Here is a 15,182-nt window from a genome sequence, read left to right as displayed (position 1 = left end):
AGGATAAGCAAAGCAACAAGCAAAGAATCCTAAGTGCCTAAGGGTTGGGAGGAGGAGGCATTCTCTGAAGCAGTTGGTGCAACAGGTTCTGAATGTTGGCGTTGACAGTGTCCTGTTGATCCAATCTGGCCCGAACTTCCTTTTGCTCTTTCTGAAGCTCCTTAAGGGTTCTGAGAACCAAAGGGGCAAAAGTGGAGGACTCCCCCTGAGTCAGTGCAGTCTGTTCTTCAGCGGCTTTAGCTTCAGCTTCGGCAGCAGCCTTTACTTCAGCTTCAGCAGTAGCAGCAGCATCAGCTAGAGCTTTGGCTTCAGCTTCCCGTACCCTCTGAAGTTCTTCTTGTCTTGCTCTTTCTTCTTCTTCCCTTCTGGCCTTTTCTTCAGCCTTTCTAGTCAAGCGCTCCTGTAGTCTTGCCTCAGCGGCTCTGATGAAGTCGTTTCTGACTTGCTCAGAGATGTGCTTCAGTTTAAAGGCCTCAGAAGTCATCCAGCTAATGACTCTGTTCCAGTGTGTCCTAACAGGGTCAGGATCATCATTGATACCAGAGTTGATGGTCAGAGACTTGACCTTTTCAACTGATGCTCCTGCAAACAGCATAATTGCTTCCTCTAGAGTTGGCAGGGAATGTTCTGGTTCAGATGGTTGAGGTGGAGAGTTTGGAGGGCTTAGGTTGACAGTTTGAGGTTCAGCGGAAGTGTTTGGAGGGGTAATGTCAGAGGTGTTGAGGTCAGAGGGTTGAACTTCAGATGGAGTGACGGTTGGTTGTTCTGTGGGTGGTGAGGTTATTTCAGACTTAGGTGGAGGTTGTTGAGGTTGTTGTGAATCACGGTTTAGAGTCTGAAGTTGGGCTAGTGTGGGAGAAGCGGGGTCAGAGGGTTCGGTGTCAGAGGAAATGTCAAAGTAGGGAGGTGATTCTGGGGCTGAGGATGAGGAAGTGGTTTGATTTAATTGTTCAGCTTCGGATAGGGGTAATGAGGTATTGGCAAGGTTGAATTTGGGTAAGGGTTGAGAGGTTCTGGTGGTGGAAGGAGGAGTTTCAGAGGTGGTGTAGATGGGTGTAGGTAGAGGAGTAGAAGAAGCTACTTGCTGTAGAGGGGGAGCAGGAGAGGCAGACTTACCAGAAGACTCTTGCAAAGGTGCTGGAGGTCTTGATTCAGAGGATTCCCCTAGCTTTGCTTTCTTCACCTTTGATGCCTTCTTAGATGGACCTCTTTTAAACCTCACGAAGTCTGGAGCTGACTCTGGCAGATCGCTCAATCTGAGTCTGAGATGTCCACTCCTTCATCCTTCAGACGTTGGAGATAGTGGAGAATTGCTTCTTTGGGTTCATCCCTGTAGAATTTGCAGAGACCATTTGGCATATCCCTCTGATCTTTTAAGGCTTCCCAAGAAGTACCCAAAGTAGGTTTAACGAGAATCTTCTCCAGAATCCCCATGCTCTTCAGATTCCTGGAATTCAGAGGCCTTCCAGTTTCTATAGCCAAGTCTTCCATGAGTTTGTGTTTAATCAGATGGTCCACAAGACCATTTTCTATCAGCACGTCTGAGAGGAGTCTTCCCAGAGGAACGTAGGTTCTGGGTTTCATGTTGTTCCTGGTTTCCCGTACAGAATCTCTGAGGTATTTGAAGAGGAGTGCAGGGAGGCACAACTTCAGACCCTTATGGATACAATACAGAATGCATTTCTGATCTGTATTGATGTAATCTGATGAGTTAGATGCTGGGCGATGATGAATAGTTCCCAGAATGATTTTGAGCCACACCCGGAGATTCTGATGAAGTTCCTTGTTCTTTGATGGATTGCCTTCTGTGTTGAGTTTGAAGATAGTGGGGTTGATTTCTTGAGCAACGTATTTTGCCCTAGGATTGATGTTGTAAATCCTTCTTCCTCCAGCTTTTTCCATGTTTAGCAAGGCAGCTATAGACTTTTCAGTAATCACAATTTTTACCCCCAATACGTAGGAGACTATGAAGTGGTCATCAGCGTCAGCAAACCTCCAGAATTCCTTGATGAGGTTTGGGTAAACAGGGCCATAGAGCCATTGAAAGTAGTTTTCCCAACCTTGTTGACGAAGTTCTTCAGTTAGGTCTACTCCATTCCTCTTCATGTTGTTGAAATCCACCAGTGATTCACACAAAACATCCAGTTTCTCGAAAGGAGTTGCAAGATTGATATGAGGCTCACGGTCAAGAATGTGAGGCTCCTTGTATACTGGTGTTGCAGTAGAAATGCTTGTGCTTTGAGCTGCGTTGCTGGAGTTCATTTGTTGAGAAAAGTTGAATACGGATTGTTGTTGAGAATCCATTGATGATGAAGAACTGAGATGAAGATGAACTGCTTGCAGAAATGCCTGAGAGAACTTGGTTTAAGCAAGTGAGTGAGAGTGAAGTGTGTGTGAAGTGTGAGAGGAGGTTTAAATACCCAAAAGAAAACGCATGCAAAACGACACGCAAATCAGAGTAAACACGAAAACCAAGTTAGCACGTTTAGAGGGAGAAATGATCATGGCTCATTAATGAATGTCTAATCCCAACAGTATGCACACTGCTCGAGGAGATTTCAAACGTCTGTCCTTTGATTTACTTCTGGACAGCTGTCTAGAAGTTCCAAGGTTAGACGCAATTCACTCCACGTGTTTGCTTTATCTGATCTTCAGGAATACCAAACGAATGGTTCCTGGAGATTTCTAACTCAGATATCTTCTTAACTTGGTAGAAGTATCCGAGTCAGAGGCAGAAGCTCATTTTTTTATGTCAGAGTCTCATTTTAGATCTTCAAAGGCACAATTTATTCAGGGCAATTTTGAATGTTCAAATTTTCTAAGATAAAAAGAAATCTATCTTCAGCTAAAGGCTTAGTAAAGATATCTGCCCATTGATGATCTGTATCAATGAACTTCAATGTTACTATCCCTTTCTGAACATAGTCTCTAATAAAATGATGTTTTATTTCAATGTGCTTGGCTCTGGAGTGTAGAATGGGATTCTTACTTAAACAAATGGCAGCAGTATTATCACAAAAGATAGGAATGTTACTCTCGAAGATTTGCAGATCTTCTAATTGATTCTTCATCCAGAGCATCTGAGTTGTGCACAGTGATGCTGAGATGTATTCAACTTCTGCAGTTGATAGAGCGATAGTTGACTGTCTTTTGCTGGCCCAGGATATCAGATTGTTTCCTAGGAGCTGACAATTTCCAGATGTGCTTTTTCGTTCCAATCTATCTCCTGCGTAATCTGCATCACAGTAACCCGAAAGTCTATACTCTGATGTTTTCTCATACATCAGGCCCAGGTTAGGAGTTCCTTTTAGATATTTGAAAATTCTCTTAACTGCTGTTAAGTGAGTTTCTCTAGGATCTGATTGGAATCTGGCACAGAGACAGACACTAAAGAGAATATCAGGTCGAGTAGCAGTCAGATAGAGAAGGGAGCCTATCATACCACGATAGAGCTTCTGACAAACCTTTTTGCTGACTTCTTCCTTTTCAAGAATGCATGTTGGATGCATGAGAGTCTTTGCAGAGTTGCATTCAGCCATGTCAAATTTCTTCAAAACATCTTTTATGTATTTGCTTTGATGAACGTACGTGGCTTCTGAATTTTGGTTAATTTGAATTCCCAGAAAGAACTTTAGTTCTTGCATTAGGCTCATTTCAAATTCTGCCTGCATTAACTCAGAAAATTCTTGACAAACAGAGGCATTAGCTGAACCAAAAATAATATCATCGACATATATCTGGCATATCATGAGATCATTGTTAAGGTTCTTACAGAAGAGTGTGGAGTCAACTTTCCCTCTGATAAAATTGTGTTCCAGAAGAAAATTACTTAGACGTTCATACCAAGCTCTGGGAGCTTGTTTAAGTCCATATAAGGATTTTTTAAGTTTAAAAACATGTTCTGGAAAATTTGGATTTTCAAAACCTGGAGGCTGGTTGACATACACTTCTTCTGATATGTAACCATTAAGGAATGCGCTCTTGACATCCATTTGATATAATTTAATAGAATGGTTTATAGCGAAAGATACAAGAAGACGAATAGATTCTAACCTTGCGACTGGAGCAAAGGTTTCATTGTAGTCAATACCTTCTTGTTGACTGTAACCTTGAGCTACCAGTCGAGCTTTGTTTCTGACGACTTCTCCTTTCTCGTTCAGCTTGTTTTTGAATACCCATCTGGTTCCGATAACGTGAGTGCCTCTGGGCTTGGGAACAAGATCCCAGACATCATTCTTTGTGAATTGATCTAACTCTTCTTGCATGGCTGAAACCCATTCGTTATCTTGAAGTGCTTCATCACAGGACGTAGGCTCGATCAGAGATACTAGTCCCAGAGGAGTCTCTTCAGAGATCTTGAAGGTAGATCTGGTTCTGACAGGTTCGTCCTTGTTGCCTAGAATCAATTCTTCAGATACGTTGAGGCGACTTTTAGCTTTCTTGGAAATTAATGGAGGATTAATTTCCTCAGAGTTCTGAGTGGCAGTGGCTTCTGGAGCTTTGTCAGATCCTGCAAGAGTGATTTCTAAATCTGCAAAATTTTCAACTACCTTTGACTTTTCAGGGTCAAGCTTATCATCAAATCTGACATGAATTGATTCTTCCACAATTTTGGTTTCTGTATTGTATACTCTGTAGCCTTTAGAGCGTTTTGAGTATCCTAACATAATACCTTTTTGTGCTTTGGAATCAAACTTGTTCAGATGTTCTTTAGTGTTTAAAATAAAGCAAGAACATCCAAATGGATGAAAAAATGAAATGTTTGGTTTCCTTCCTTTACACAGTTCATAGGGAGTCTTTTCCAGAATAGGTCTTATGGAGATTCTATTCTGAATGTAACACGCTGTATTTACAGCTTCGGCCCAAAAGTGCTTAACCACATTAGTTTCGTTGATCATGGTTCTGGCCATCTCTTGGAGTGTCCTATTCTTCCTCTCTACAACTCCATTTTGTTGTGGAGTTCTAGGGCAGGAGAAATCATGGGATATTCCATTAGAGTCAAATAATTCCTCAAAGGATTTATTTTCGAATTCGCCACCATGATCACTTCTGACTCTGACAATTTCAGAGTCAAATTCTTTTTGCACTTTGGAGCAGAAACTAGTGAATACATAGTGAGACTCACTCTTGTGTTTTAGGAATTTCACCCATGTCCAGCGACTGAAATCATCAACAATGACTAGTCCGTACTTCTTTCCATTGACTGATGCTGTTTTCACAGGACCAAATAGATCAATGTGAAGAAGTTCCAGAGGCTTAGAGGTAGTAACAATAGTTTTCTTTTTGAAAGATGTTTTTGAAAATTTTCCTTTCTGACATGCTTCACATAGAGCATCTGAAGAGAACTTCAGTTTAGGTAGGCCTCTGACTAACTCGAGTTTATTTAGCTGAGATAATTTTCTCATGCTAATGTGGCCCAAGCGTCTATGCCATAGCCATTGCTCTTCGTGAACAGACATCAGACATTTCACATTTTGTTCTTTTAAATCAGAAAGATTAATTTTATAAATATTGTTTTTCCTCTTGCCTGTGAATAGGACAAAACCATTGTTTTGATTTATGGCTTTACATGTTTTTTGATTAAAGATCACATCATAACCGTTATCACTTAATTGACTTATGGATAACAAATTATGCATTAATCCTTCTACGTAAAGGACATCAGATATAGAGGGAAGAGTACCATTACCAATGGTTCCGGAGCCTCTGATCCTTCCTTTCTGATCTCCTCCGAAGCCTACGAATCCAACGTCTTTAAGTTCCAGGCTTTGGAACATAGACTTTCTTCCCGTCATGTGTCGCGAGCATCCAGAGTCCAGGTACCATGACTGGTGTTTGAACTTTGCTGCATAAGATATCTGCAACATAAACAATCTTATCTTTTGGTACCCAGAGTCTCTTGGGTCCTTTTTGATTAGTTTTCCCAGAGTTTCTTATCACTTTGGGTTTTCTAGCATTTTCAAATTTTTGTTCTTGTGTGTGTGTGTATAGTGATATGAAAATGGAGATTTAAGTTTGTCACTATTAGAAGTTTTATCTTCCTTAGGATCATACCCAATTCCTTTTCTATTGTTCTGACTGACTCCATAAATCATGGATGCCATTACACTCCTTCCTATCCCATTTTTCAGAAACTTTTGAAAGGCTTTTTCGTATTTATAAATTATTGTATTTGAAGTTTGTGGAGCTTGAGATAACGCTTCTTCTAATTTTAAACAATTTTTCTTTGCTGCATCTTTTAGTGATGTTAAAACTTTGTTTTCATCTTTTAGTTCTAGAATTGTCATCTCAAGTTTGCCACATTCTTCAAATTTTTCTTCAAGACATCCTTTTATTGCTTTAAATTTTTGTTTTAGTTTCTGATATGAGCTAAGAGTTTCTGACAAGCATGATTCTAGGTCAGATCTAGAGAGTTCATAAAATACCTCTTCTGATTCAGATTCTTCATCTAAAGTGGTCCTGGATGTGGTAGCCATGAACGCCACATTGGCCTGTTCATCAGAGTCAGATTCTGATGATTCAGATTCGCTATCATCCCAGGTGGCCATTAATCCCTTCTTGGTTCTGAGGGAGTTTTTCTTGAAGCTCTCTTTTCTGGAACTGTCTTTCTTTAACTTTGGGCATTCATTCCTGTAGTGACCTATTTCTTTACATTCATAACAGGTAACATCTTTGTTAGTTTTACCTTTAGACGTTGATTCTAATCGATCCCCTCTGGGTCTTGGTCTCCTGAAGTTATTGTTCCTCTTTTTCCAGAGTTGTTTAACTCTTCTGGTTAGGAGAGACAATTCTTCTTCATCATCAGAATCTTCCTGTTCAGAGTCATCAGCATCTTCTGTTTCGGCCTGGAATGCTTTGGTTCTGTCAGATTTGCGTTTTTCAGATCTGGACTTTAAAGCTACAAACTTGTTCTTTTTCTGAGGCTCATCTTCCTCTAGTTCTATCTCATGGCTTCTGAGGGAACTGACAAGCTCTTCAAGACTGATGTTGTTCAGATCCTTAGACAACTTCAGAGCAGTGACCATGGGTCTCCACTTCTTTGGCAAGCTTCTGACTATCTTTTTGACGTGATCTGCAGTTGTGTATCCTTTGTCTAGAACTTTGAGACCTGCAATAAGAGTTTGGAATCTAGAGAACATTACCTCTATGGCTTCGTCATCCTCCATTTTGAAGGCTTCATATTTCTGGATAAGCGCCAGAGCCTTTGTTTCTTTGACCTGAGAGTTTCCTTCATGAGTCATCCTCAGAGAGTCAAGTATGTCTTTGGCTGTTTCTTTGTTGGTGATCTTTTCATACTCGTTGTAAGATATAGCATTGAGAAGTATGGTTCTGGCCTTGTGATGATTTTTGAAAACACGCTTCTGATCATCTGACATCTTACTTCTGGGAACTTCAACTCCATCCTCTGTGACAGGAGGTTTGTATCCATCTGTGACAATGTCCCAGAGATCAGCATCATAGCCTAGAAAGAAACTTTCAATTCTATCTTTCCAATAATCGAATTTCTCTCCATCAAAGACAGGAGGCTTAGCATTGTAACTGTCTCTTTCATTTGTGTGGGCCATAGTTTTTCTCGTTCTGGATCTCTCTACACGGTTAAGTGTTTGATTGGAAAATCAATAACAGAGCCGAAGCTCTGATACCAATTGAAGGTGAGAAAAACAAGAAAGGGGGGGTTTGAATTGTTTTGGAAAGTAAGCGCTTTTGCAAAATAAAATCACACAGGATTTTATACTGGTTCGCTTAAAACACAAAGCTACTCCAGTCCACCCGGCCAAGGTGATTTCGCCTTCAACAAGGACTTAATCCACTAATCTTGAAAGATTATTACAACCAACGTCTAAGAGAAAGATCTCTTAGTCCTCTCAAGTATATAGACTGCGCAGAGTCACTTGAGGAATATAAAACAACTTAGATAAAAACAGAGTTTGTAATCTAGAGTGCTTCTAGGATAAAGCAAGTATTACAGCAGTAAGAGCAATTAGAATAATTCACGTTCTGAGCAAAAGCTCGTGAATAATTGAGAGAGAGAGAGAGAGAAATATTTCAGTGTGTTCAGGTGTATCTCTCAAAGAGATTCGCCGTTCTTTATATAGAGGTGAAAAGCGACCGTTTGTAGCAATGGCAGATATTTAGTCTTGATGAGAGTTTAATGCCATAACTTCTTTGTTTCTTGCCAGAACAAGTTTGTCTCCCTGAATAACTTCTTTCCAATTATAGTTTCTTTCCATTTGAAGTTGAAGTTGCCGTTACTCTTTCTGGATAAGGAAATCCATTATCAGAGTCTGCGTTACTCTGTTAGACTGAGATCTTGAGATGTGGCTTCAGAGCTTCTGATAGTCCTCATCTTTTAGATTTCCAGTGTTGACTTCAGATGATCTTAAGACTTCTGGAGTTCTGATGTACCGTTGCTTAGAGTCAGAACTTCTAGAGTGCGCTTCTTCTTCAGATGCTTCTGATATTCTGATATGCTGTTTTGTTCAGAGTCAGAACTTCTAGAGCGTGTTTCTACTTCAGATGCTTCTGATCTTCTGTTAATTTGTATCTGATTTGATTCTGTATCTGATGACGCAATCAGATTCCTTTCTTCTTGTTTAGAGTCCTGCACACTTAGAAACTTTTCGTTAGAGTGCCATTTTTGGTTTCATCCTTTGTTATCATCAAAATCCTAGAATCTGTTGTAGAACAATTTTTGTTCTTACATAAGAAACATCAAGATTTCTTGAAACATGTTGAAAGTAAATTCTAGACTAGGTGAAGGAGAAAATTGTTTGTGCTTGGACCGATCAGGTTAGACACTTTAGAAATACAATAACTAACCGAGTTAAACATGCTCATCCTACATTGGAGAATTGGTTGAGAAATAATAAAAGTAATTTATATAGAGATTGGGACTTTGTGAACCAAATGATCCAAAATCAGCAAAATGAGATACAAATGTGATTTGGTCGCAATATTAAAATTTTAGACCACAAATTCAAATACATCAATCTTTATTCATAGTTGGTGAGTAATATATCTCGAGCAGAATTAAATTTTGTTTTTTCACAAAGTTAGACAAGCTGAGAAAGTAGGTTCATATAACTCAAAGTGTGATTGTACATTCAAGAAGACATACAGTGTTCCATGTGCTTGTTTAATTTTAAGGAAGGTGAAACTTAATAGTCTAATACAAATGGATGAGGTTTACACTCATTGGAAAAGGCTATGACTTGATGATAATGATGCAATAAAGGACAGTAAATTGAATATATCTATCTTGAAGGAATGGAAAGTGATCCAAGAGAGATTTTTGAAAGTAAATGACAACATGAAACTCCAAATCAAATTGTCGCTAAGGAAGATTGTCTATCCAAAAACCACATATTTGAAACCACTGTTGCAACAGGTGAAAACAAAAGATGCTCTTAACAAGGTCAAACCAACGTCAAGTGATCAAGGGTGCTCATATTTTGAACATGTTTACACGCTTTTTTGGATTCTCCAACTTCAAAATCTAAAAAAAAGTGCTTTCAAAGGTGCTTGCATTAGCAAACCATCTCTTATACCACCTTTACCAAAACTCAAATGCATTGACGAGATGTCAAATTTTATACACAAATACGTTAAATGAATTTCAAGTGTTAAGAGTGACGGTAATTGAGGTTATCAAGTTGTTTCAGCTTTGCTCGATAAAAGGGAGATGAATCATACATTTGTCCGCCAACAACTTATCAAAGAGTTGAATACACATAAAGAATCATACACAATGATGTAACAGAAAAAAGAACATTTTAATGAAATTCATGAATCTCTTATTCCTTGTGTTAACGGTCCAACACCGGAGAAAAATTGGATGTGCTTCCTTGAAATGAGTCATCTTATAACAAGTGCATATAATATGGTGCGCATTGATCTGACAAAATATGGGTTCTCAAAAACATTTTTTCCACTTCAGAGTGCCTCACCTCAAAATCCAACCAATTACATTATGTGTATTGGGTGTATTTCAAAATCACTATATTGTGTTCAAGTTTATTTGAAACTAGGATGCCATATACCACAAACATCATTAGAGTGGACAAATCATTCAACAAAGAAAGTTGAAACTTGGTTGGATAATTTTTTGGATAGGATGAAAGAACTCACCAAGTTGAACGAGATTTAAAGAGAATCAAATAAACAAAAGCCAAAGATGAAACCATCCATAGATGTAGATTTAGACGGTGACACATGTTTTGATTCATTTTAGTTTTGTATGTAATATTATATTGATATTAACGATGTAAATTGTATAAATTTTCATACATTTTAATGTATATTTCAGTTTAAAAAAAATGTCAACGTTTTTGTGTTTCTTTATAGGTTCTTCTGTAACATACTTTGTGTGAGGTGAATCCGAAAATATATTTTCAGATGCGCCCAAAAAAAAAATTAAAAAATACGAACAAGGGTTTTTTCAGAAATATATTTCCAGACTCACCCCATATTCTTAACAAAACTAACATGGATTTATTCGAAAATAAATTTCTGCACTCACCATATATTCTTTAAAAAAATACTAATCGAGGTTTATTCGGAAATACATTTCGATATACACCCAAATTTTACAAAACGAAACATGGTGCATCATGAAGTACATTTCCTAAAAATGCTCTGAGACTTGATTGTGTTTCTAAGGTATGCATTGATCTAAAACTTGATTAAATATGGGTACCACAAGAGTTATTAGCACAAACACACACATAACACACATAAAGTGTCGCAATATGAATGTCTCGCTTTTGTCTACTTCAACGGTGAGAAGTCCCCTTTTCAATTTAGATTCATAGAGATCATTCATCTTGTCGATCTAAAATGTTTTCAACATTTAGGGTTAATAATCCATTGTTTCCAACCTCCATGGTTGACGAGCATTAATATTTTCTAACCTTCATGGCTGATGATCTTTTTTTCCAGCCTTCATGGTTGATGATCCTCCTTTCCCAACCTTCATGGTTGACTAATCTTATTCCGACCTTCATGGTTGTTGACCCTTTTCCAACCGTCATGGTTGATGACCCTCTTTGTCTCTAACCTTCATGGTTGGTGAATCTTTTTCCAACATTCATGGTTGACTAATATTCTTCCAACCTTCATGGTTGACAAACCCTTTTTTATTCAATCTTCACGATTGATATTTCCTCGTTTCCAACCTTCATGGTTGACGAGCCTTAATATTTTTCAAGCCTTCATGGTTGATAATCTTTTTAGAACCTCCATGGTTGACTTTGTTTCCAATTTTGGAGTTGATTTTATTTTGACTTCCCTATCAGGGAAGATTCAGTTAAAACTTATTATCTGTAAGGGCGTTATGAAACTTTCATGTTTAACTTATGGGCTTCTTGTTCATTCCAAACCCAGAGCCTATCTCCATCCTTTATTACATAGCATACACGGCTTTATGCATCATAAACATAAATCATTGCATATAACATGCATATCATGCTTCTCCTTTGCAATTGATGTATTTCCCCACAGAATATTTCAATTAACCCCCAGCAGATGGTCAAGAAAAATCATTAAAGGTTAAAGCAATGTACCTCCTGAATTAAGGTTTGAGGATCAAGGATCAAGTTACAAATGGCTAGATAAGAAACAAGGGATCAAGGCATAGGGTTTGGGCATGAATGAACATAATGATGCAATCTTCAAGGCCTCAAGCATTTAACAACTAGGGTTTTGGTGAATCCCCAATCCAAAAGTCAACCACCATGGAAATCATGCACCAACTATCCCTGATTAAGGCTTCAAACACAACACAAAGCTCCACAAGCTACACCTCAGATCATGGGCCCACCATTAGGGCTTAAAAGTCAAGTTAAATATCCCTAGAATCAAACACAAGACCCCATAGAAGCTTAGCCAATAATTAGGGTTGAGATGCCCAGATGGATGTCATAATATAGACCTCGGGAGTCAATGTACCAAAGAATCAAGCAATTGGGGTTTCAATCCATGTGATGAGGAAAACCACAATCTTCAAGCCAAAACCCTGATTTTCATTAGCCACAAACCTTGAATCTATGATGTCTATTAGAAAGTGTTAATCATGAATGAAGGTTGTACATGAATGAAACATGAGCGGGTATAGATGAACCTCAAGTCATGGGTCAGATGAAAAGAAAAAAGGGAGGGAAAATTTTGGGGTATGACAGGCACCATCATCGAACGTGACATAGTTGTTAGAATAAGATTTAATGTGCTTCAAATAGTTTTTTCTCCAACCATGTGTCTAGAATAACCATTGTCAAAGTATAAATCTTCAAGAGATGAGACCCTTAGAGACGTATAGGCAATATGGCCTAGAATGTTGCCTTGGCACACGAACATTATTGATGACACACATCAGATTTAACCTTTCACTAAGGATGTGAATGATTTTGGTATGATGGTCTTCCATATAGTTTGTAGCAGTAAGGTTGTATGTGACCATGTCAAGCACAATGTTGACATACCCAAGAGGATCTTGTATGTAAATTATAACGTTGATTAAGATGATTGGAAGGTTGTTGTAAGTTATACCCAAATATTATGAATTATGTTTTCTGAACAGGTGTAACAAATACATTCTTTGAATTGGATGGCTGACTAATATATATAATTCCCTTCTTTTGATGACTTGCCTGCACCTAAAATTTCCTCAAGTCTCTTAGATTCAAAATTCAACATGCAAACATATTTGCTCATGCCATCAAGCTTAGAATTTAAGGTGGGCCACTTCTTCCTTAAACTCTGAAATAGTTAGCATGAGACGTGTTTTGTCTTAACGGAGGGTTTCGACTCTCTCTTTTTATTTTTCAACAATTTAATATTATTTAGTTCATTTGAGATACAATGTCTTGTAAGCTTCATCAAGGGCGTCATAATATAAGTCATCATCAGTAGTATCTCCATTATAATCATACAATTCTCAATTTTTTTCTTTCATGCGAGTCTTAAAGGCCACAACATTTTTTTCTTAATTAGATTCACTTTCTTAATCTGATTCATTATCAGAGAAAGTGGCATTACAACCCTTTCTTGTTTTCTAAGAAAATTTGGATTCCTAAATATGTCCAAAACATTCACATTCACGACAGTGATATCCCTTTCCCTTGTTCTATTTTTCTCCATATTTTCCTTGAGGCTAAAAGTTGTCACCTTTTCGATTTTGATGTTGATTATCTTTGATATTAGTAGAGACATTATTCCTAGACCTTTTATCAAGTCTTCTCATGAACTTTATAAAAATCTTAGATTACATAACAATGGAATCATTCATATTTTTATTAGCATCACATTCTACCTAGTTATCATAATCTTCAGTATCTACTTTGAATGTCACACCCTCAATTTTTTTCTCAAATAAGTCATCAATGGACATCTCAAAAGTGAGTAAGGATCTAACTAATTCATCAACTTTCATTGTGGAAATATCTTGAGCTTCTTCAATAGTGTTAACCTTTAGGTAAAACTAATTTGGAAGAGATATAAGAATTTTCCTTACAAGATTTTATGTATACATATTTTCACCAAAAGCAAAGGAATTGTTAGCAAAGTCACAGAGGCAGAGATTGAATTCATAAATATTTTCTTCCTCATGCATCTTCAAGTTTTCAAATTTTATGGTAAAAATTTGAAGTCTTCTTGACATATGAAATTTGGATGTACCTTCTTGAGAAACTTCAAGAGTCTATCAATCCTCCTTAACAATAATGAAAGTATTAATGATCCTAGAGATATTTTTGTTGGCTCCATTATAGATGGAATTAAGAGCATAAGAGTTTCCAAGCGCAACTTTATCTCCAACAGTTGTCCAATCTTTTTTATGCTTTAGAGATTGAGTATTTTCATCAACTGTGATCTTTAGTGGAGTCCATCCATTAATGACTTTTTTCTAGGTTTTGTTGTCCATGGACTTAAGAAAAGAAACCATGCGAGCCTTCCAATAGTTATGATTAATACCATCAAGAATTAGTAGACAATTAATAGATCCTCCTTCTTTAGCATTGTCCATCTTTACAATAATAGATTTAAAACAGTAGATCTCACCCAATCAAAATATGGTGCTTTCTCTAATGCCAATTGAAATTTTGTCCGGCCAACGACATGATGTCACACACAATATTGAGACAATGTCTGAGACAATATGATTTTAAAAGGGTCGAATAATAAAATAAACAACTTAAATAAAACAGATAATTGGTAACTTGGTTCGGTGCAATATCACCTACGTCTAGAGTGTTATAGCCCAATCAAAGGTAATTAACTAATTCAAATAGTCAATAGTATATGATGGTCTCATTAGAACTCTCCTAGTTCACTTTCCTTTACCTAATAGTACTAGTGATTTCAACCCCCCCTAAATATGAGATCCTCTCATATTCACTAAAACACTTTCCTAAGTGTTTTCAATAAAAAAGTTATATGTGGCATGATTCAAACCATAATTACAAACACAAATACTTTAAAACACACAAGAAAGACTCCTGCGATAGAGTATTATACAAGAAAAACACACAAGAATCAAAATACGACCCTCAAACTAAATCCTCAAAATCGGAAGTCTCTAAACAAGGAAAACATCTCCCTAAATAGAAAATACTATCCAATATAAAAGCCCAATAGGGTTTGATCAAAAATAGGCTAAATCCAAAAATAGAAAATAAAACCTTGTTCATTAAATCCAAATCCAAATATTTTTAATTAAATAATATCCATTCAAAATATTTTTCAGATATATGGTTTAATAAAATCTTCTTCAAATTTATTTGATTTAAAATAGGTCTTATAAACGCAAGCTTTGCAGACTTCTGGAAGAATTAAAACTGAAACAAATCTTTGAATCAATGTTGAAGTGATTTAGGACACACAAAGAGAGCATGTCTGAGACAAATAGATACACTATATCTCACAACAAGTTAAGAATTCTTGCTTAATATTCTACTTACAAAAATTAGACAATCACCTTGTAATAACGAGTATGCGGTGGGAACTGTCGCATCTCGAAAAATACGATTCCTCGTGATGGTCGCGGAAAAAATGTTGTTCGAACAGAGTCGCCACCGAACTTTATTTATCCCAACAAAGGGATAGGAAAATATCGATAAAACCTTCAGGAAATGGAATAATGGTCATCGCAACCATATTCAGGTTCGGGAGTGGATTACGCAAGAGGAAGG

This window comes from Lathyrus oleraceus, chromosome 1 (genome assembly GCF_024323335.1).
Source record: "Lathyrus oleraceus cultivar Zhongwan6 chromosome 1, CAAS_Psat_ZW6_1.0, whole genome shotgun sequence".
In the NCBI taxonomy this organism is placed as follows: domain Eukaryota; kingdom Viridiplantae; phylum Streptophyta; class Magnoliopsida; order Fabales; family Fabaceae; genus Lathyrus; species Lathyrus oleraceus.
This window is presented reverse-complemented; position numbering follows the sequence as displayed.